This window comes from Acinonyx jubatus, chromosome A2, assembly GCF_027475565.1.
Source record: "Acinonyx jubatus isolate Ajub_Pintada_27869175 chromosome A2, VMU_Ajub_asm_v1.0, whole genome shotgun sequence".
NCBI classification, from domain to species: Eukaryota; Metazoa; Chordata; class Mammalia; order Carnivora; family Felidae; genus Acinonyx; species Acinonyx jubatus.
In genome coordinates this window covers 52,342,285-52,365,798 of record NC_069383.1, presented here as the reverse complement: position 1 = coordinate 52,365,798, position 23,514 = coordinate 52,342,285, and the positions used below count along the sequence as shown (strand labels likewise).

Genomic DNA, 23,514 nt, shown 5'->3' with positions numbered 1-23,514 from the left:
TCTAGTGAATGATCAAATCTGGGAGTGGTCTTGGGACCTCTTGACACACTGTCACTTGCAGACTAGCAAGGCTCTTGGTTTCAGAGGACAGTGTTTATAAAATACTAATTGTTTTTCAAATGAGCCCCATAAGCTTTAAGGTTGGTGGGCATTCTCCAAGACTCTGGCAAAATTTACTAATTTGTTTTTAGTCTCTGTGATCATGTGATTTATTTTTATTTTTATTTTTATTTCCTCGTGTCTCCATATGTATTTTAGTAGAAAGGAAAGGTGTTTTAGAAGCTTATAACATTGACACTCTAAAAATCACAATTTTGGGCACTTTATACATTTTTGGTAGATGGAAAATCTATCTTATGTTTGCTATTTTGTTTTTATTTCTTGTAGTGGGTTGAATAGTGGCTCCCAAAAGATATGTCCAAGTCCTGATCCCCAGTGTTTATGAATGTGAACTTATTTGAAAATATGGTCTTTGCAGATGTAATTAAATTAGGGACCTCAAGATGAAATCATCCTGGATTTAGGGTAAGGCCTAAATCTAATGACAGAATGTCTCTATAAGAGACAGTAAAGGAGAAAACATAGGGACACATAAGAAGGCCAGGTGAAAAAAAGAGGCAGAGATTGGAGTGATGTCTCTCCAAGCCAAGGATGCCAACAATTGTCAGCAGCTACCAGAAACTAGGAGAGAAGCATGGAAAAGATTCTCTCTCAGAGCCTCCAGAATCCAAACCTGCTGAAACTTTGATTTTTACTTCTGACCTCCAGAACTATGAAAGAATAGTTTTAAGAAAGAATGGCTTTAAGCCACCTATTTTGTGGTAATTTGTTATGGCAGCCCTAGGAAACTAATACAGTTCTTGTTATTTGGAATAATCCCTGTTACTCCAGGGGAGAGAAGCAGAGTTCCTGTCTTGAAGAAAAGATTGGAACAGATTTTGGGGACGTGTAAGCTTCTTTCTAAGAGAGTTTAAATGATCCCCATATGGTGACTAGATGCCTCAAGTTCTGGTCTCCACCTGGTTCTAAACCTCATGATCTTGGATGCTAGATGTTCTGGGTACCACAGGTCTCTAATTGCCTTTTGTTTGAGTTCAGGGACCCTATAGTTCTGGTCTTCCTGGGCATCTGACTTTGAATTCATCCTATGTCCTCAGAATCTGACAGAACTTCAAGAAAGGGCATTGTTCCTTGAGCATTAGTAAGAGCTTATTCTAACCCCTCATTACCTGGCTCCATCTCCCACCCCAGCCAGGCTGAAGTATGCATTCTTCTCATTCAAGCTCTTAAGGGAGAAGAAGTCCATCTGTTGGAGTTTGATGGGAAGCTAGTAGATAGGCTCCATGACTCATGGGCTCCTACTTATTTTTTTTATTTTTTATTTTTTTTTAACATTTACTTATTTTTGAGAGAAAGAGAGAGAGAAGAGCATGAGTAGGGGAGGGGGAGAGAGAGAGAGGGAGATAAAGAATCCAAAGCGGGATCCAGGCTCAGAGCTGTTTGTTAGCACAGAGCTCAACATGGGGCTCAAACTCATCAACTGTGAGACCATGACCTGAGCTGAAGCTGGACACTCAACTGACTGAGCCACCCAGGCACCCCTGGGCTCTTACTTCTTAATGGAGCTATGTAGGCTTGAGGGTCACCCAATAGAGAAAACAATGGGTGTAATAGGAGGTTCCTGTCTCAGATCCATTCTAGATGCAAGGCCTTACATGGTCTCTAAAAGTTGCCCTCAAGGTAGGCATGGAATTATAGGATCATGACAGCTTGGCATCTCACAGATGGTTGAGAGGTGCTTCACCCAGCATGGAGGCTTCTTAAGATTCTCTCTTTCTCTTTCATACTCTGCCTCTCTCCCTCACTTGCACATGAGCGTGTGTGTGCGCACTCTCTCTCTTTCTCTAAAAAAGAAGAAAAAGCAGAAACAGAAGCAGAAGCAGAAGCAGAAAATAGTAGTAGTAGTAGTAGCAGTAGTAGTAGTAGTAGTAGAATAGAAGAGAATATTATTTAGCTCTAAAAAGGAATGAAATCTTCCCATTTGCAACAACATGGGTGGAGCTAGAGAGTATTATGCTAAGCAAACTAAGTCAGTCCAAGAAAGACAAATACCATCTGATTTCACTCGTATGTGGAATTTAAGAAACAAAGTAAATGAGCAAAGGTGTGAGAGAGAGAGAGAGAGAGAGAGAGAGAGAGAGAGACAAAGAAACAGACTCTTAAGTATAGAGGATGAACTGATGGTTACCAGAATGGAGGTGTGCAGGGAGATGTGTTAAATAGATGATGGAAATTGAGGAGGGCACTTGTGGTGTTGAGCAAAAGGTGATGTATGGAACTTGCTGAATCACTATATTGTACACCTGAAATTAATATTACACTGTATGTTAACTAACTGGAATTTAAATAAAATGCGATAGATTTCTGCAGACTGATTTTGTATCCTGTGACTTTACTGAATTCATTTATCAGTTCTAGTAGTTTTTTTTTTTTTGGTGGAATCTTTCAGATTTTCTGTATCTAGTGTCATGTTATCAGCAAATTGTGAAAGTTTTACTTCTTCCTTACCAATTTGGATGCCTTTTGTTTCTTTTCGTTGTCTGATTACTGTGGCTAGGACTTCCAGCACTATGTTGAATAAAAGTAATGAGAGTGGACATCCCTGTCTTGTCCCTGAATGTAGAGGAAAAGCTCTCTGTTTTTCCTTATTGAGGATGATATTAGGTGTGGATTTTTCATAGATGGCCTTTATTTTATGTTGAGGTATGTTCCCTTTAAACCTACTATGTTGAGGGTTTTTTTTTTTTATCATGAATGGATGTTGTACTTTGTCAAATGCTTTTCTGCATCTATTGAAATGATCATATGGTTCTTACCCTTTCTTTTATTAATGTGATGTATCATGTTGATTGATTTGCAATTATTGAACCATACCTTCAATCTAGGAATAAGTCCCACATGATTGTGGTGACTGATTTTTTAAAATGTATTGTTGGATTAGGTTTACTAGTATTTTGTTGAGGATTTTTGCATCTATATTCATCAGAGATGTTGGCCTATAGTTCTCTCTCTCTCTCTCTGTCTTTTTGTTTTGTTTTTGTGGTGTCTTTATCCGGTTTTGGTATCAGGGTAATGCTAGTCTCATAGAATGAACTTGGAAGTTTTCCTTTCTTTTCTATTTTTTGGAATGGTTTGAGAAGAATATGCATTAATAATTCTTTAAATATTTGGTAGAATTTGCCTGTGAATCCTTCTGGTCCTAGACTTTTGTTTGTTGGAAGCTTTTTTCTTTTTTTATTACAAATTCAATTTCTTGGCTGGTTATTGGTTAGTTCAAGTTTTCTACTTCTTCCTGTTTCATTATTGGTAATTTATATGTTTCTAGGAATTATCCATTTCTTGTAGTTTGTCCAATTTGTTGCCATATAGTTTTTCATAATATGCTCTTATAATTGTATTTCTGTGGTGTTGGTTGTTATTTCTCCTCTCTCACTTATGATTTTATTTATTGGGGTATTTTCTCTCTTTTTTTCCTTGAAGTTTATCATTTTATTAATTTTTTTCAAAGAACCAGCTCTTGGTTTCATTGACTGCTTCTGTTGTTTTTTTTTCAATGACATCTGAAATTTTAATATAGTCAATAAGATAATCAATAGAATCATCTAATATATAGTTATATTCACATTTCTCAAAACAATCGCCAAAATGACATTTGTACTTGGTTTTTATTTTTTAAAACCTGAGTATTCAGTTAAAGTCCCCATTGCATTTGGTGGTCATGTTTCCTTAGTCTCTTATTCAGATGGCTCCCTTATCCAATCCTGTTTTTTTTTTTACCTTTATTTTTTATTTTTAAAAATTTACATCCAAATTAGTTAACGTATAATGAAGAAATGATTTCAGGAGTAGATTGCTTAATGCCCCTTACCCATTTAGCCCATCCCCCCTCCCACAACCCCTCCAGCCACCCTCAGTTTGTTCTCTATATTTTTGAGTCTCTTCTGCTTTGTCTCCCTCCCTGTTTTTATATTATTTTTGTTTCCCTTCCCTTATGTTCATCTGTTTTGTCTCTTAAAGTCCTCATATGAGTGAAGTCATATGATTTTTGTCTTTCTCTGACTGACTCATTTCACTTAGCATAATACCCTCCAGTTCCATCCACCTAGTTGCAAATGGCAAGATTTCATTCGTTTTGATTGCCGAGTAATACTCCATTGTATATATATACCACATCTTCTTTATCCATTCATCCATCGATGGACATTTGCCTCTTTCCATGCTTTGGCTATTGTGGATAGTGCTGCTATAAACAGGGAAGTGCATGTGTCCCTTCGAAACAGCACACCTGTATCCCATGGATAAATGCCTAGTAGTGCAATTGTTGGGTCATAGGGTAGTTCTATTTTTAGTTTTTTGAGGAACCTCCATACTGTTTTCCAGAATGGCTTCACCAGCTTGCGTTCCCACCAACAATGCAAATGAGATCCTCTTTCTCCACATCCTCGCCAACATCTGTTGTTGTCTGAGTTGTTAATGTTAGCCATTCTGACTTGTGTGAGGTAGTATCTCATTGTAGTTTTGATTTCCCTCATGATGAGTGAAGATGAGCATTTTTTGATGTGTCGGTTGGCCATCTGGATGTCTTCTTTGGAGAAGTGTCTGTTCATGTCTTTTGCCCATTTCTTCACTATTACTTGTTTTTTTGGGTGTTGAGTTTGATAAGTTCTTTATAGATTTTGGATACTAACCCTTTATCTGATATGTCATTTGCAAATATCTTCTCTCATTCTGTCGGTTGCCTTTCAGTTTTGCTGATTGTTTCCTTCGCTGTGCAGAAGCTTTTTATTTTGATGCGGTCCCAGTAGTTCATTTTTGCTTTTGTTTCCCTTGCCTCCGGAGACATGTTGAGTAAGAAGTTGCTGTGGCCAAGATGAAAGAGGTTTTTGCCTGCTTTCTCCTCGAGGATTTTGATGGCTTCCTGTCTTACATTAAGGTCTTTCATCCATTTTGAGTTTATTTTTTCGTATGGGGCAAGAAAGGGGTCCAGGTTCATTCTTCTGCATGTCGCTGTCCAGTTTTCCCAGCACCACTTGCTGAAGAGACCGTCTTTATTCCATTGGATATTCTTTCCTGCTTTGTCAAAGATGAGTTGGCCATATGTCTGTGGGTCCATTTCTGGGTCCTCTATTCTGTTCCATTGATCTGAGTGTCTGTTCTTGTGCCAGTACCATACTGTCTTGATGATTACAGCTGTGTAGTATAGCTTGAAGTCTGGGATTGTGATGCCTCCTGCTTTGGTTTTCTTTTTCAAGATTGCTTTGGCTATTCGGGGTCTTTTCTGGTTCCATACACATTTTAGGATTGTTTGTTCTTGCTCTGTGAAGAATGCTGGTGTTATTTTGATAGGGATTGCATTGAATATGTAGATTGCTTTTGGGTAGTATCGACATTTTCACAATATTTGTTCTTCCTATCCAGGAGCATGGAATCTTTTTCCATTTCTTTGTGTCTTCTTCAATTTCTTTCATAAGCTATCTATAGTTTTCAGTGTATAGATTTTTCACCTCTTCGGTTAGATTTATTCCTAAGTATTTTATGGTTTTTGGTGCAACTGTAAATGGGATCGATTCCTTGATTTCTCTTTCTGTCGCTTCATTGTTGGTGTATAGGAATGCGACCGATTTCTGTGCATTGATTTTATATCCTGCAGCTTTGCTGAATTGATGAATCAGTTCTAGCAGTTTTTTGGTGGAATCTTTTAGGTTTTCCATATAGAGTATCATGTCATCTGTGAAGAGTGAAAGTTTGACCTCCTCCTGGCCGATTTGGATGCCTTTTATTTCTTTGTGTTGTCTGATTGCAGGGGCTAAGGCTTCCAATACTATGTTGAATAACAGTGGCAAGAGTGGACATCCCTATCTTGGTCCTGACCTTAGGGGGAAAGCTCTCAGGTTTTCCCCTTTGAGGATGATATTAGCGTTGGGTCATTCATATATGGCTTATATGATCTTGAGGTATGATCCTTCTATCCCTACTTTCTTGAGGGTTTTTATCAAGAAGGGATGCTGTATTTTGTCACATGCTTTCTCTGCATCTATTGAGAGGATCATATGGTTCTTGTCCTTTCTTTCATTGATGTGATGAATCACGTGAATTGTTTTGCGGATATTGAACCAGCGCTGCATCCCACGTAAAAACCCCACTTGGTCGTGGTGAATAATTTTTTTAATGTATTGTTGGATCCGGTTGGCTAACATCTTCTTGAGGATTTTTGCATCCATGTTCATCAGGGAAATTGGTCTATACTTCTGCTTTTTAGTGGGGTCTCTGTCTGGTTTTGGAATCAAGGTAATGTTGGCTTCACAGAAAGAGTTTGGAAGTTTTCCTTCCATTTCTATTTTTTGGAACAGTTTCAAGAGAATAGGTGTTAACTCTTCCTTACATGCTTGGTAGAATTCCCCTGGAAAGCCATCTGGCCCCGGATTCTTGTTTTTTGGGAGATTTTTGATTACTAATTCAATTTCCTTACTGGTGATGGGTCTGTTCAAATTTTCTATTTCTTCCTGTTTCAGTTTTGGTAATGTATATGTTTCTAGGAATTTGTCCATTTCTTCCAGATTGCCCATTTTATTGGCATATAATTGCTCATAATATTCTCTTATTATTGTTTTTATTTCTGTTGTGTTGGTTGTGATCTCTCCTCTTATATTCTTGATTTGAATTATTTGGGTCCTTTCCTTTTTCTTCTTGATCAAACTGGCTAGTGGTTTACCAATTTTGTTAATTCTTTCAAAGAACCAGCTTCTGGTTTCATTGATCTGTTCTACTGTTTTTTTGGTTTTGATAGCATTAATTTCTGCTCTAATCTTTATTATTTCCTGTCTTCTGCTGGTTTTGGGTTTTATTTGCTCTTCGTTTTCCAGCTTCTTAAGGCGTAAGGTTAGGTTGTGTATCTGAGATCTTTCTTCCTTCTTTAGGAAGGCCTGGATTGCTATATAGTTTCTTCTTATGACTGCCTTTGCTGCATCCCAGAGGTTTTGGATTGTGGTGTTATCATTTTCATTGGCTTCCATATACTTTTTAATTTCCTCTTTAACTGCTTGGTTAGCCCATTCATTCTTTAGTAGGATGTTCTTCAGTCTCCAAGTATTTGTTACCTTTCCAAATTTTTTCTTGTGGTTGATTTTGAGTTTCATAGCATTGTGGTCTGAAAATATGCACGGTATGATCTCAATCTTTTTGTACTTACTTAGGGCTGATTTGTGTCCCAGTACATGGTCTATTCTGGAGAACATTCCATGTGCACTGGAGAAGAATGTATATTCTGCTGCTTTAGGATGGAATGTTCTAAATATATATGTTAAGTCCATCTGGTCCAATGTGTCATTCAAAGCCATTGTTTCCTTGTTGATTTTTTGATTGATGATCTGTCCATTGCTGTGAGTGGGTGTTGAAGTCTCCTACTATTATGGTATTACTATCGATGAGTTTCTTTATGTTTGTGATTAATTGATTTATATATTTGGGTGCTTCCACATTTGGCGCATAAATGTTTACAATTGTTAGGTCTTCTTGGTCTATAGACCCCTTGATTATGATATAATGCCCTTCTGCATTTCTTGATACAGTCTTTATTTTAAAGTCTAGATTGTCTGATATAAGTGTGGCTACTCTGGCTTTCTTTTGTTGACCATTATCATGATAGATAGTTCTCCATCCCTTTATTTTCAATGTGTAGGTGTCTTTAGGTCTAAAGTGGGTCTCTTGTAAACAGCATATAGATGGATTTTGTTTTCTTATCCATTCTGTTACCCTATGTCTTTTATTGGGGCATTGAGTCCATTGACGTTTAGAGTGAGTACTGAAAGATATGAATTTATTGTCATTATGATGCTAGTAGAGTTGGAGTTTCTGGTGGTGTTCTCTGGTCCTTTCTAATCTTTGTTGCTTTTGGTATTTATTTATTTATGTATATATTTTCATCTTTCTCCCCTCAGAGAGTCCCCCTTAAAATTTCTTGCAGGGCTAGATTAGTGGACACATACTCCTTTAATTTTTGTTTGTGTGGGAAACTTTTTTTTTTCAATATATGAAATTTATTGTCAAGTTGGTTTCCATACAACACCCAGTGCTCATCCCAAAAGGTGCCCTCCTCAATACCCACCACCCACCCTCCCCTCCCTCCCACCCCCCATCAACCCTCAGTTTGTTCTCAGTTTTTAAGAGTCTCTTATGCTTTGGCTCTCTCCCACTCTAATCTCTTTTATTTTTCCTTCCCCTCCCCCATGGGTTTCTGTTAAGTTTCTCAAGATCCACATAAGAGTGAAACCATATGGTATCTGTCTTTCTGTGTATGGCTTATTTCACTTAGCATCACACTCTCCAGTTCCATCCATGTTGCTACAAAAGGCCATATTTCATTCTTTCTCATTGCCACGTAGTATTCCATTGTGTATATAAACCACAATTTCTTTATCCATTCATCAGTTGATGGACATTTAGGCTCTTTCCACAATTTGGCTATTGTTGAGAGTGCTGCTATAAACATTGGGGTACAAGTGCCCCTATGCATCAGTACTCCTGTATCCCTTGGATAAATTCCTAGCAGTGCTATTGCTGGGTCATAGGGTAGGTCTATTTTTAATTTTCTGAGGAACCTCCACACTGCTTTCCAGAGTTGCTGCACTGTGTGGGAAACTTTTTATCTCTCCTTCTATTTTGAATGACAGCCTTGCTGGGTAAAGAATTCTTGGCTGCATATTTTTCTGATTCAGCACACTGAATATATCCCACCACTCCTTTGTGGCCTGCCAGGTTTCTGTGGCTAGGTCTGCTGCAAACCTGATCTGTCTTCCCTTGTAGGTTAAGGCCTTTTTTTTCCCTTGCTGCTTTCATGATTCTCTCCTTGCCTGAGTATTTTGTGAATTTGACTATGATATGCCTTGTTGATGGTCAGTTTTTGTTGAATCTAATGGGAGTCCTCTGTGCTTCCTGGATTTTGATGTCTGTGTCTTTCCCCAGGTTAAGAAAATTTTCCACTATGATTTGCTCACATAACCCTTCTATCCCTATTTCTCTCTCTTCCTCCTCAGGGATCCCTATGATTCTGATATTGTTCCTTTTTAATGAGTCACTGATTTCTCTAATTCTTAAATCGTGCTCTTTTGCCTTAATCTCCCTCTGTTTTTCTGCTTCATTATTCTCTATAAGTTTGTGTCTTTATCACTGATTCTCTGTTCTGCCTCGTCCATCCTTGCCACCTCTGTATCCATCTGTGATTGCAGCTTGGTTATAGCATTTTAAATTTCATTCTGGCTATTTTTTACTTCTTTTATCTCTGCAAAAAGAGATTCTAATCTATTTTTGACTCCAGCTAGTATTCTTATTATTGTGATTCTAAATTCTGGTTCCGACATCTAGCTTGTATCTATGTTGGTTAAATCCCTGGCTTTCGTTTCTTCGTGCTCTTTCTTTTGGGGTGAATTCCTTCCTTTTGTCATTTTGAAGGGAGAAAATGAATTAATGAGGTAGAAAAATTGAAATTAAACAAAATTAAAATAAAAAATATTAAAATTAAAAATTAAACACACACACACACACACACACACACACAAGTCGAATAGATGATGCTACATCATAGGTGTGTTTTGGTCTGGGTGTTGAAAGTGGTTTGACAGATTAAAGAAATAAAAGGGGGGGAGAAAAAAAAAGGAATTCGTTTGAGAATTAAAAAAAATGAATACACTAAAGTAGACTAGAATGAGATGATGTGGGTAAAATACAATTTGAAAAATATACACAAAAGTAGAGAATATAGTAGAAAAAAATTAAAGAAAAATATTTTTAATAAAAATTAAAAAGAATATGAATTTTTTCATTTTATGTATTTAAGAAAAAAGAAAAGAAACAAAAAAGAGAAAAAAGATAAAGAAAAAGAAAAGAAAAGAAAAAGAAGAAATTGTTTGAAAATTTGAAAAAGTGAATACACTGTAGTAGACTTAAATAAAATGATGGGAGTAAGATAGAATTTGAACAAATTTACATAAATGTAAAAAATATAGTAATAAAAATGAAATAAAAATATTTTTAAAAGAAATTGAAATTAAAAATGAAGTTTTTCTCTTTCTGCATTCAAGAAAAAGAAAATAAATGGAAAAGAGAAAAAAGAAAAAGAAAGAAATATAAAAGGAAATTTTTTGAAAATTTGAGAAGGTGAGTACACTGAAGTAGACTAAAATAAAATGATGGAAGTAAAGTTGAATTTGAAAAAATTTACACAAAAGTAAAAAATATAGTAATAAAATTAAAGACAGATATTTTTAATAAAAACTTGAAAATAAAAATGATTTTTTCTCTTTCTGTACTCAAGAAAAAGAAAATAATTGTAAAAGAGAAAAAGGAAAAAGAGAAAAAAAAGAAAAATATTGAATAGATGAACCTTCTAACAGATTGAAGTAGGACTGAAATTGCTTCATTTTCCCCTAGAGGTCAGTCCATTTAGCTCTTTATAGTCCATAAATTAAGCCCACAGTGAGGTTTGTGTTCTTGAAGAGCAAAATTGGCCCAGTTGGGTGGGACTTGGTTTAACAGCTCTGCTCTCCACTAGATGGCGATGCTAGCCTACTGGGGTGGATTGTTGCAGTGCTTGTAGGTGCCCATGTGCATGCAGGGGAGCAGTGAAAATGGCGCCACCCAGCTACCCAGTCTGTTCTCCTGGATCAGCAAGCTTTTTCACTCTCCATGACCAGGACCCAGGCAGTACGTCTCTCCCGAGTTTTGTCTCAGATGCGGTTGTTTTCCCTGGCCCCTTACTTCCGAAGGTCTGCTCCTTTGACCCGTTCCGCCCCTCTGGGGGAAGGTCTCACCGAGCAATGGCAGAATGAGCAATGGCCGAATGTCGGCTGCACCCAGGAACGCCTGCTGGACCCTGCTGTTGCTGGTGCCCGGAGACTGTGGCCAGGTGCCAGCCCACCTCCCAAAAAGTTCCCAAGACAGTGTAGCATCAGCATTTCAGGGATTGTGGAAAATCGCAACACACATCTGGCACCAGGCTTCACTCTCAACAACCTTGCCCCAGCACCAGTGAATGTTGCTGCCTTCCGGGGTCTGCTGGGACCAGGTGGCTTCAACAGTCTCTACCAAATGTCCTTCCAGCAGTGGAACCACTTTTCCCCATGTGGCCCGAGAACCTCCCAGACCCCACTGTGTTTCTGGGGATTCATCTTTCCCACCAGAGCACCGCCAGGTATCGAGCTGCAGAGTTGCAGCGTTTGTGCTCCCCTTGTTTACAGTCTTAATGGATTTTAAACCCTCTCCTTTCTCCCTTTTTAGTTTAGTCCCTGCAGCTGTTTCCAATTTTCCATTTTCTCTGCAGCTGCTTTTGGGGAGGGGTGCTTTTCCCATATGCTCCCCCCTCTCCCCAGTCTCTGTCCTCTCTCCACCCACAAAAGGGGTTCCCTACCTTTTGCAGCTTCTTGCTCCCCAAGTTCAGCTCTTTGTGCCACATACCTGCTGAATTCTGTGGTTCAGGTTGTACAGATTGTTGTGCTAATCTTCCAATTGGTTTTCTAGGTGTGTAGGATGGTTTAGTGTTGGTCTGGCTGTATTTCACGGACGTGAGACACACAAAAAGCTTCCATGCTGTTCCTCCATCTTGGCTCCTTCCCCCCCCCCCCCTTTTTTAATTATTTACTTCTATTCTAATCTTTTTATTTCCTTCCTCCTATGGGCTTTAGGCTTCATTTATTGTTCTTTTTCTAGTTCCTTTAAGTATAAGGTTAGGTTGTTTATTTGTTATTTTTCTTGCTTTTTGAGGTAGAGCTGTATTGCTATATACTTCTCTCTTAGGACTGCTTTTGCTGCATCCCAAAGGTTTTAGAATGTTGTGTTTTCATTTCATTTGTTTCCATGTTTTTTAAATTTCTTCTTTGATTTCTCGGTTGATCTTCTCATTTTTAGTATTATGTTATTTAACCTCATTTTTAGTATTATGTTATTTGTGGTCTTTCTAGATTTTTTTCTTGTGGTTGACTTCTAGTTTCATAGCATTGTGGTTAGAAGAGGTGCATGGCATGGTTTCAATCTTCTTGTATTTGTTGAGGCCTATTTTGTGGCCTAATATGTGTTCTATTCTGGAGAGTGTTCCATGTGCCCTTGAAAAGGATATGTATTCTGCATGAAAAGGATGGAATTTTCTGCATAAATCTGTTAAATCCTTCTGATCCAGTGTGTCATTCAAAGCCATTGTTTTCTTGTTGATTTTCTGTATAGATGATGTATCCATTGATGTAAGTGAGGTATTAAAGTCCTTTCCTATTATTGTCTTATTATCCGTTATTTCCTTTATGTTTGTTACTTGCTATTTTATGTATTTGGGTGGTTTCATGTTGGGTGCATAAATATTTACAATTGTTATATCTTCCTGTTGGATTATCTCCTTTATTATATAGTGCCCTTATTTGTCTGTTGTCACAGTCTTTGTTTTAAAGTCTATTTTGTCTGATATTAGTAGTGCTAGTTTGGCTTTCTTTTGACATCTATTTATATGATAAATATTTCTCTTTCCCCTCAGTTTCAATCTGCAGATGTCTTTAGGTCTAAAGTAAGTCTCCTGTAGGCAGTTTATAGATGGATCTTGTTTTTTTGTTTGTTTTTTTTTTTGTTTTTGTTTATCCATTCTGACAACCTAAGTCTTTTGATTGGAGTGTTTAGTCCATTTACATTCCATGTAATTATTGATAGATGTGTATTTATTGCCATTTTATTGCTTGTTTTGTGGTTGTTTCTGAAAAATTTCTCTGATCCTATCTTCTCTTTTTCTCTTTCATGGTTTGCTGGGTTTTTTTTATTGGTACATTTGGATTTCTTTCTCTTTATTCTTTGCACGTTTATTGGTAGTTTTTGATATATGGTTACATTTGGGTTTGTGTATACCCTCTTCTGCATATAGCAGTCTATATTAAGTTGATGGTTGTTCAAGTTTAAACCCGTTCTTTTCTCCTCTCCACTCCATCTTTTAAGGCTAGGTTGTTATATTTTACATCCTTTTGTTTTGTCAGTTATTTTTCTATAAAAATATCCATTTTTATTGCTTTTGTGTTTCCTACCTTCACACTGCTATTTTTGGTCTTTCCTTTCCAGCCAAACTGTATCTTTTAATAATTTTTGCAGGGCTGCTTTAGTGGTCATGAACTCCTTTAGTTTTTGTTTGTCTGGGAAATTTTCTCTCCTTCAATTCTGATTGATAGTTTTTCTGGATAGAGTATTCTTGGCTGTAGATTTTTCTCATTCAACATTTTCTATAGCATAGATTTTTAGTTCTCTCTCCCATATCCATTCTCTCTCTATTCCTTACCAGGTTTTGGGGGAAGGCAGCAATGTACTTAGCTAAAGCATCTATATTTCCCAGTTTTCTTTGCCACCAGGGATGACCAATGAAATATAAACAGAAGCCATCAGTTGGAATTTCTGAGGAATCTTTGTAAAGAGGTCTGATCTAGCTGGGAAGTGTGTCATTTTCACCCTGCCTACCATCTTCTTTCTTCTGGCTTCAAACATGGTAGTGTATCCATAGCCATCTTAAACCATAAGCCATCCATGAGGATGCGCTAAGTGCAGTTAGCCATACACTAAGAGCAATGGCACAGAGAGTTGAAGGAGGTGTGTCCCGATGACCTGAGGCTTCCTTTCCAGCTCTGGGCCACCTATTGGTGAACTTCTTTAAGCACTGGTATATGAATTTTCTGATACATGCACAAAACTTAATCCTAACTGTATATCCTTTCTGTTTGTGTAGGATGGGATATTTTGATTACATTTGTTTTATCCCCATTTATGTTTGCCCAACACAGGGAAATCTATTTTATAATTCACAACAGACCATTAATATTCCACTAATATTATCCAAGTGCATAATTTCATCTAAAGTATCCCACGATCCTGTTAATAACTATGTACCAATAAAAGGACCAAATGCAATAAGCAGCAAGGCACATTGCACGTGTCTTATTCCTAAGATAATGGTATCCCATTACATTTGATTTTTTTTCTTTTTTGAAAATTTAATTTAATTAAGAAGATTTATGATGTTGGAATGCTACATAGGTCACCCATCTGGCTTCTGTAGCTGCCTGTCAGTACTAAAAGCTCAAAAGTGGAGCCATATGGGCCATTTCTAAAACAAGTCTTTGCCTGTGAGATAAAATTGTGCCTCAACTTTGAGGCTCCTCCTGAGATTATGCCTGTTGCATGTATTTTTTAAGGCTCACAGAATAAGAAAATCAATTACTACCTAGAAATTTTCTCCACAATATATAAACTAAAATATTGTTATTGCCAAATATACTTGATCTTTATGGCTTACAAATTGAGATGGAAAGACCTGGGGACCAGAAGCTGAAAGATGGATTCATAGAATAAAAACTCTTTTATACTCTTTAAACACACACACACACACACACACACACACACACACACACACACACCAAGAAACCTTTGTTTTAAGGGAACTCTTGTGTTAGTTAACTAGACAATTAAAATTGAAAGTGGAGATTTATTCCCTTTAAATTTTTTCTCCATCATAATTCTCTAACTTAATATTCCTCTTTAGTGAGTCACAGCATCCAAAAGTCACCACCCACAGTTTAGAAAACTTTTTTTTGCAGTGATTTGTATCATTTCAGTTGAAATTCTTATACTTTTTAACAGTTGCCTGTCCACAAAGGGGATTGTGTTTTGTAGTTGTTGTTTGTTTTTGGCAAAGCATTAAAAGATAAAAGGAAACTCAAGGAAAATCACCAAAAAAAAATACTATAGGAAAAAAAGATGACAGTCTGTTTAGTTTCCCTATATTGAAAGATTTTGAAAATAAATTATCTTATACCAGTTATAACTCCATAAAAATTAAACTACCAGTATGCTGCTAAACATAAAGAAAACATGGAGGGAACATGTTTGCTCTGAACTCGTGTCAAAGTAGTAATGTTTTTTTATTTTCCCCTTGAGACAAGTTGGCAGCTGTTGGAAAATTGTGTCTGTGTGACTAGTCCTCTGATGAGCCCATCAACCTCCTAAGCAGGCACAGATGATTTTGGCACTGCTCTTTTTTTGTTTGACACAAGAGATCCATGTAGGTGGTGAGTGAAAATTAGGTAGGAAAGAGAAATAAAAGTTCTACAATTTGAGATGCGTTCCCCCTCAAAATAATGGACAATCACCTATAGTATGTTTCTTTGCTTCGCTTGAGTGGGACAGGTTTCAAAGAGACACTGTTATCTTGCTGAAGATGTGATACTGCTGTGGTTGACATAAAATATTTCTTTTGTGGGGAGCCCCGATGCTTATATGTCTCTGAGACCCCACCATACGTCTACCATGCTCCATCTGTTCAGCCTGGGTGTCTGCAAACCCTGCAGCAATCACTGTACTCCAGGCATCCATCTTGTTGCTGTTTAGTCATCAGATTAAGAGGTCTTAACAAATCATTGTGGCTCCTCCAGCTGGGCAGATTGCATTAGGGGCTCAAGCCCCAGGCATGATCTATCTGTTTGTCTCTGTGGTGCCCCAGTTGTGGGTGTTGTGTTTTTTTAAGACAAGTTTTAACAAAGATGCATATTTCTTTTTGCTTTTTTAAACACACAACTGCCTGCTTTCAAGGGCAGAAAACTGTATCCTCATGCCATGTCTGGACCCTACAGCTGGGGTCTGAGCCTAGCTTTGAAAACTGAGGAATACTTGCTTCCAATCCTGACTTTTGAGAATTACTGGTGGTAGCATAAAGGCCTTGGCACCCTATGAAGCAAGCAACTCAACTTTCCTTTGTGTTTTGAAGGTGACTCACCCAATGTAGCTATTGGGTTAAGTTTCAAGATGACACATGATGTTTAGGTGCCCTCTCCTGTGGGGTGAACAGGCTGGTCCCTGAATAATTGTGCTTTTGTACTCAGGGGCTGAAGGAAATCATTTCTCTTCTGAGCCTAGGCTTGAATCTCTTTAGTCAGTCTCTGCATCTGGATGGGGAGATCAAAGAAGCCCATAAGAATGAAATGTGTTAGAAATTGCTAGCAAAATTTTGGAGATGCAAAATACACTCATGTGAAGCAATTTGGAGGGAAGCAACAAATGCCAAAATGTGAGCATTAAATGTAGAAGAATCGAATTCCAAGCATGGATGGTGGTAGCAGGGAAAAGTAAAGAGCAAGTAAAGCTTAAAAAATTAGGGAAGATGTGGGATGCTATTTATGGAGTGGAAAATAGCATGAACAAAGTTCAGAGACAGGGATAAGCAGCATGCCATAGGTATAACTTGGGGATTGTCAGCATCAGGCAGCATTGTCATGGATGTGGTGGGAGATAATATGGGGATATTCTATAACACAGGGAGGGAGGTGCCTTTGGGAAGAGAGTACTTCTCTAGGTAGCAAAGTAAATGTCATAAGAGAAGAGAGCAAGAAAGCAGTACGAAAGGGAAAAGATGGTTATTGCAGTAAAAAGAAACAACTCCCTTTGATTCCCCAAGCCCAGCAGGTGTTTAGACCCTGCGATCTGAGGGTTTCACAGTACAAAGTCAGGGGTCACTAAGCTGATTGATGGGATAGCATTCCAAGAAAGGCATAAAGCATAGCAGCCAAGAGCAATCCTCCATATCAGGGATCAGGAAGACACTCCCTCTCCTATCTCCCACACAAGTACGCTTCAGGCATCACAGTAAGTGAAATCATGCATTCTGCCAGCTTCATAAGCTGGCTACTGAATTAATGTTGCATTAAGTTAATTCTACTTATTGCTATAAATGTGCATATGAATTCTCATCTAATATTTTATATGTTCTCAGGAATGTAGGTAAGGAGAAGCATTGTTAAAAATTAAACCTGAGGAAATTAAATGACTGATTAGTCAAGTAATAAATGAGAGATTAAGACTGGAGTCTCATCTTTGTGATTCTAAATCCCAGGTGGCCAGGTAAAACAGGATAGTTTTGAGTCAGGAGAGTCAGTCTGGTGGTTTTTACAAGTGTGTTAGTATTAATTTTGTTTGCCAATAATTTTCAGTCCCCTTCCCCCACATCAGCACATGGCAAGATTCCACTTTCTGGCTCCCTTGTAGTTGGGGAGGCGTGTGAATAATTCTGGTAAATGTGTTATGAGCAGTTGTATGTTATCTCTAGGTGAAAGCAATTGTAAGCCAGCTTTCTTTCCCTCTGCCTCAGTGACTGTAATGTTCTAGATATTGGCTGTTCCATCAAATTGGGTCCTGGAGTGCAGAGACATGGAAGAGAACTTTCAACCAACCTATAAGGGACATGTAACATGAGAGAGAAATAAATCTCTTCCATCGTATGCCACTAGGATTTTGTATAGTCTGTGCTCCAGCAGAACATAGTCTGAACTGGCTGATAGGCCAAGTGTGAGGTTTTGGTACTCTAGGCAAAAAATGGGGGCAGATCAAATGGGAACTTGGGGAATAAGTCTAAGGGAAATTGTGAAGGTAGAACCTGCAAGTCTGCATAATTGATAGAATACAGTTATTCTAGGAAAAGTAGGCTTTGAAGAGAATACCAGTGTTTAAAACCCAGATATGGGGAGAATGAAAATCATTTTGGTTTGAAGATAATAAATGTAATACTTATTTCCTTTAAAAAATGAAAATAGCTCCTGCCTACATTTTAAAAGCAACATATACTAATTATAAATGCTCAAGTAATATAGAAAGTTATAAATAATAACATGATGTTAACACATATTGATAATTGTTTACATTTTGGTTCATACATACACATGAACATGAACATACTTGACATAAGCATACTTACTTGTGTGTGCTTACAAACATATTTAGAAAAATCATTAATGGTTGGACATATTGAATATGGAGATACATTTCAGGCATTCATTTATTAAAAACATTTTATTGAGTAGCTCCCACCTAACATGCAGTTGATTAGGTGCTGGAGCACAAATGTTAATGAATAAGTAAATTACTATTCCTTTTTAAGAAGGCTTATGAGCGGGTAGAAAATTTCCCCTTCTAGCAGGGGCCAATTGGAAATATGGAATTGGAGTTCAGTGTGGTGCAGATTTGGGAGGTATTAGCAAAAAGCAGCAGTTACTGCCTGAGAATTACTGATTTTCTAAGAGAAAAAGAAAGAGAAAGATGAGGGCTGAAATTAGAGAAGGCCCAAGTGGTGAGAAGGAAAAGAAGAGCTTGTGGGGAGGGAAAGAAGTAATAGCCAAAAGAAGTATGTATGCTCACTTAAAGTTAAGTTAATAGATCATACAGAAAATGACTTTTGGGATACAGAAATTGATGCCTATTTGGAAAATGGAAAGAAGTCCTTTGGGGGGAATTAAAGATGTTAGGTAGGGAAGGTGTAATGTGGGAGCAAGCTCCCCTGGGAATTAGTACATCTGGAGGTTGGGTCTCCTATCATCTGCCTGGATTTGATACCATGGGTCCATTTGGAATATAAGGCACTTAATCTCTCTGTCACTCTCATCTTTTTCATGCCTAGTCACTGCCTAAAATGTAAGTCCTTGATTACCTTCTCTCTCATGTGCTCTTGTCCTTGATTTTCTGTCTCTTCAGCGTCTTCACTGAAAGTTTCCTCCTCTTTTTGACCGTCACAGAAACCACCTTCCACCTGTAAAGATATTCTTTGTTTTCCTATATGACACAGGTCATGGGGCAGGGAGGATGCCTGTTTTTTACATTCTTGTAAAACAGGGAGTTCAGACTGGTGGCCATTGTGTCAAAGATGGTTTGCTAACATTTTGGACCTTACAATATTTTATAAATGTTATCCTACTTTTCATAACTAGGAGATGTATTTATTTTATTTTTTCTAATTTTTAAAAAAATTTAATTCAAGTATAGTTAACATATAGTATTGCATTAGTTTCAGATGTAAAATATAGTGATTCAACAATTCCATACTTCACCCAGGGATCATCAAGATAACTGTACTCCTTAATCCCTGTCGTCTATTTAACTCATCCCTTCCCTCTGGTAACCATCAATTTGTTTCTTGATTTGTCTCTCACTTTCTCTTTTTTCCCCCCTTCGCTCATTTGCTTTGTTTCTTAAATTCCACATATGAGTGAAATGATATGGTATTTGTCTTTCTCTGACTTATTTCACTTAGAATAATACTAAATATTATGACATATATATAAGTATATATAAGGTAGATACCTATATCTATATCTATATCTATCTATATCTATATATCTGTGTTCTCTTCTAGAATTTTTATTCAAGTCTCAAATTTTGGTTCTTAATCCATTTGGAGTTTATTTTTGTATATATATATTATTTTATATATTTAATTTGCATTAATTATAAATATATCTCCTACATCTTCTTTATAAATTATTCAGTTGGTAGACACTTGGGATGTCCATAATTTGGCTATTGGAGATAATGCTGCTATAAACATCAGGATACATGTATCCATTTGAATTAGTATTTTTGTGGGGTTTTTTGGTAAATACCTAGTAGTGCAATTGCTGGCTTGTAGGATAGCTTTATTTTTAATTTCTTGAGGAAACTCTGTACTGTTTTCCAGAGTGGCTGTACCAGTTTGCATTCCCACCAAGAGTGCCAAGAGGGTTCCCTTTTCTCTGCATCCTCACCAACACCTGTTGTTTCTTGTGTTGTTGATTTTAGCCATTCTGACAGGTACTACTCACTGTAGTTCTGGTTTACATTTCCCTGTGATAAGTGATGTTAAGCATGTTTTCATGTGTCTGTTGGCCGTTGGCATGTCTTCTTTGGAAAAGAATCTTGGAAAAAAAATCTTTGATTTTTGGGTGTTGACTTTGATAAGTTCTTTGTAGACTTTGGACACTAACCCTTTATCTGATATGTCATTTGAAAATATCTTCTCCTATTCTGTCATTGCCTTTTAGTTTTGTTGATTACATCTCAACATTATATTGAGAATCTTGATGAGGTCCCAGTAGTTCATTTTAGCTTTTATTTCCCTTGCCTCCAGAGACATGTCTATAAGAAATTGCTGCAGCTGAGGTCAAAGACCTCCTACTGTTTTCTCCTGTAGGATTTTGATGGTTTCCTGTCTCACATTTAGGTCTTTCATCCATTCTGAATTTGTGTGTGTGTGTGTGTGTGTGTGTGTGTGTGTGTGTGTATGGTGTAAGAAAGTGGTCCAGGTTCATTCTTCTGCATGTCGCTGTCCAGTTTTCCCAGCACCACTTGCTGAAGAGACTTTTTTTCCATTAGATACTCTTTCCTGCTGTGTCAAAGATGAGTTGGCCATACATTTGTGGTTTCATTTCTGGGTTCTCTATTCTGTTCCATTGATCTATATGTCTGTTTTTGTGCAAGTACCTTACTGTCTTGATTACAGCTTTGTTATACAGCTTAAAGTATGGAATTGTGATGCCTCCAGCTTTGGTTTTCTTTTTCAACATTACTTTGGCTATTTGGGGTCTTTTCTGGTTCCATACAAATTTAGAATTGTTTGTTCTAGCTTTGTGAGGACTGCTGGTGTTATTTTGATAGTTATTGCATTGAATGTGTAGATTGCTTTGGGTAGTATAGACATTTTAACAATATTTGTTTGTCCTATCCATGAGCATGGAATTTTTTTACATTTCTTTGTGTATTCTTCAATTTCTTTCATAAGCTTTCTATAGTTTCAGCATACAGATCTTTTACCTCTTTGGTTAGGTTTATTCCTAGGTATCTTAGGGTTTTTGGTGCAACTGTAAATGGGATCAGTTTCTTGATTTCTCTTTCTATTGCTGCATTATTGGATACAGAAATGCAACAGATGCCTTTTATTTCTTTTTGTTTTCTGATTACTGTGGCTAGAACTTTCAGTACTATGTTGAATAAAAGTGGTGAGAGTGGACATCCCTGTCTTGTTCCTGACTGGAGAGGAAAAGCTCTCTTTTTCCCTATTGAGGATGATATTAGCTGTGGATTTTTCATAGGTGGCCTTTATTATGTTGAGGTATGTTCTTTCTAAACCTACTTTGTTCAGGGTTTTTATCATGAATGGATGTTGCATTTTGTCAAATGCTTTTTCTGCATCTGTTGACATAATATATGACTTTTATGCTTTCTCTTACTGATATGATGTGTCGTGTTGATTGATCTCTGAATATTGAACCACTCTTGCATCCAGAGAATAAGTCTCACTTGATTGTGGTGAATTATTTTTTAAAATGTATTGTTGGATTGGTTTACTCGTATTTTGTTGAGGATTTTGGCATCTGTGTCGTCAGAGATATTGGCCTGTAATTCTTTTTTTGTTGTTGTTGTGTCTTTATCTGCATAACTGAGAGATTTTTAAAAAATGTTTATTTATTTTTGAGAAGGAGAGAGAGAGAGAGAGAGAGAGAACGCAAGCAGAGGAGGGGCAGAGAGAGTGGGAGACACAGAATCTGAAGCAGGCTCCAGGCTCTGAGCTGTCAGCACAGAGCCCAATGTGGGGCTCGAACTCATGAACTGTGAGATCATGACCCGAGCTGAAGTGGGACCCTTAACCAACTGAGCCACCCAAGTGCCCCTGCATAACTGAGATTTAATGTAAAAATGGAAATTTATGGCCTCTCTTGTAAAAACCAGGAATTTCTATAACATAGGGTTTACATTGCTGCAGGGCAATGGCTGGCTCAGAGTGTGGTGAAGTGGCTCCTTTTAGCTCACCACAGTCCCCACTGCTCACCCAGCACACTTGTGTGGACTCCCTAGGCTTGTCCAGCTGTTCATGTTACTTGGCCAGTCTTTGTGGCATTGCTTGCCTACTCCTTTGACGTCCCTGCTTTCTCTTGACATCGCCGTCATGTCTTGAGCTGCCTGACTGGCTCATGCTTTTGAATTCACGAAGTCTTTGGAATTGTGTGCATTATTAGTATTAAAGCACTACTTATGTGCCAGGCAATATTCTAAGGGCTTTACAAATATTAACTCATTTAAGCCTCATAATAACTCTCTGGGGGTAAGTATTAATATTACCCTTATGTTTTTAGGCAAAGAAACTGAGGCATAGATGTTAAATTAAAAACCAAGTCATATGGCTAGTATGATAATTTTTTCCTTTATTCAAGTTTCTTCTGGTAACTCAAGAGGTACTTCAGTGTCTATAGAAATGCTCCATCCCACACTACAGTCTCACTTTCTCATTTCTAGTGAACGTTTCTGTTTCATCTCAGTCACTTACATTGGGACACATTGGACCTTGTCAAAATCAATAATAGATACAGCTCTGATATTTGAACTCTGAATCTACTCTGTGACCACAGCCCCTTATCTTTCTAAGTCTTTAATTCAATTTTTAACCTCATAGGGCTCTTCATACTCTAAAATGCTTTATTTTACCTGGTCTATCTGTTCTTTTTGTAGAATCATTTTTCCCCTTCCCAAGGCTGGTTTCCATGGTGATCCCATGAGCCACTTTATCACTAATAACCACAACTCTCATATCCTCTCCTTTTCCAACGTGCTTGTTCAGCAAAACTTCAACCAGTTCTATAATCTCACCTTCTCTGCCTTCATAAGCTAATGAAAAACATGAGACTATAAATTTAGCATTTCCAGTTCCAGTAATGGGTGTTGAGCACCCCATTACTTTACTCATTCAACAAATATTAATGAAGTACCTACTATGTGTGAGGCTTGGAGCTAGGCACTCAGATAAATTAGTGAACAAACCAGACAAAAATTCCTGCCTGTATAGAGCTAATGTTCTAGAGGTGACATTATAAAAACAAGGAAATACTGTACATAAGATTTTTAGTGTGGTGTGGAAAGGATGCAGGGAGGCCTGAGAAAAAGATAGAATAAAGAAAACTAACTGAGAATGAGTTGTTTGAGTGACGAATTGAAAAGGTGAGTATACCATGCAGGTAATCTGGGGTAAGAGAAATCCAGGCAAGGGGAACATCAGGTGCAAAGGTCCTGAGCAAAGGCAGGAGCATGCCTGAAGTATTCAAAGAATAGCCACTTTGGCTGGAATGGAGGAAGAGAGGTAGCTAAGAGGAGTAGATGTGGTCAGACACGTAGTGAGGGTCATTTTGCGTAGAACCTTTTCAGTTATTGTAAAGAACTTTGGTTCTACTCTGAAATGCAAAGTCATTGGAGGATTTTTGAACAGAGGTATGATATGATATGGTCTGGCTTATTTAAAAAGCATTGTTTGGAGTTCTGTGTTGAAACTAGTGCTGGGGGTGGGAACAAAGGTTTGAAACTGAGGGGCCATTTAATGGGTCATTGCAATAAACAAAGATAATGCTTTAGTCTAGAATGAGTGGGGTGAAGGTAGTGAGAAATTTCTAGTTGTGGATATATCTTAGAGTTACAGGCAAGAGAATTTTCTTATGTGGATGTATGAAAAAAAGAAGACTCTAGGATGAAGCCAAGAACTTTGGACTGAGCACTAGAAAGGGTGGAGTTAGATTAACTGGGATGGGAAAGACTGAGGAAGAGCAGGGTTTGGTGAATTCAGGAGTTGGGTTTTAGATGTGTAGAGTCTGATTCTATTTATTTATTTAT

General features: G+C 37.6%; 1 pseudogene; it reads right to left on the bottom strand.

The window, feature by feature from the left end:
- LOC106982830 (60S ribosomal protein L4-like) overlaps positions 1-23,514 on the bottom strand; it is a 182,540-nt pseudogene that overhangs the window by 127,715 nt on the left and 31,311 nt on the right.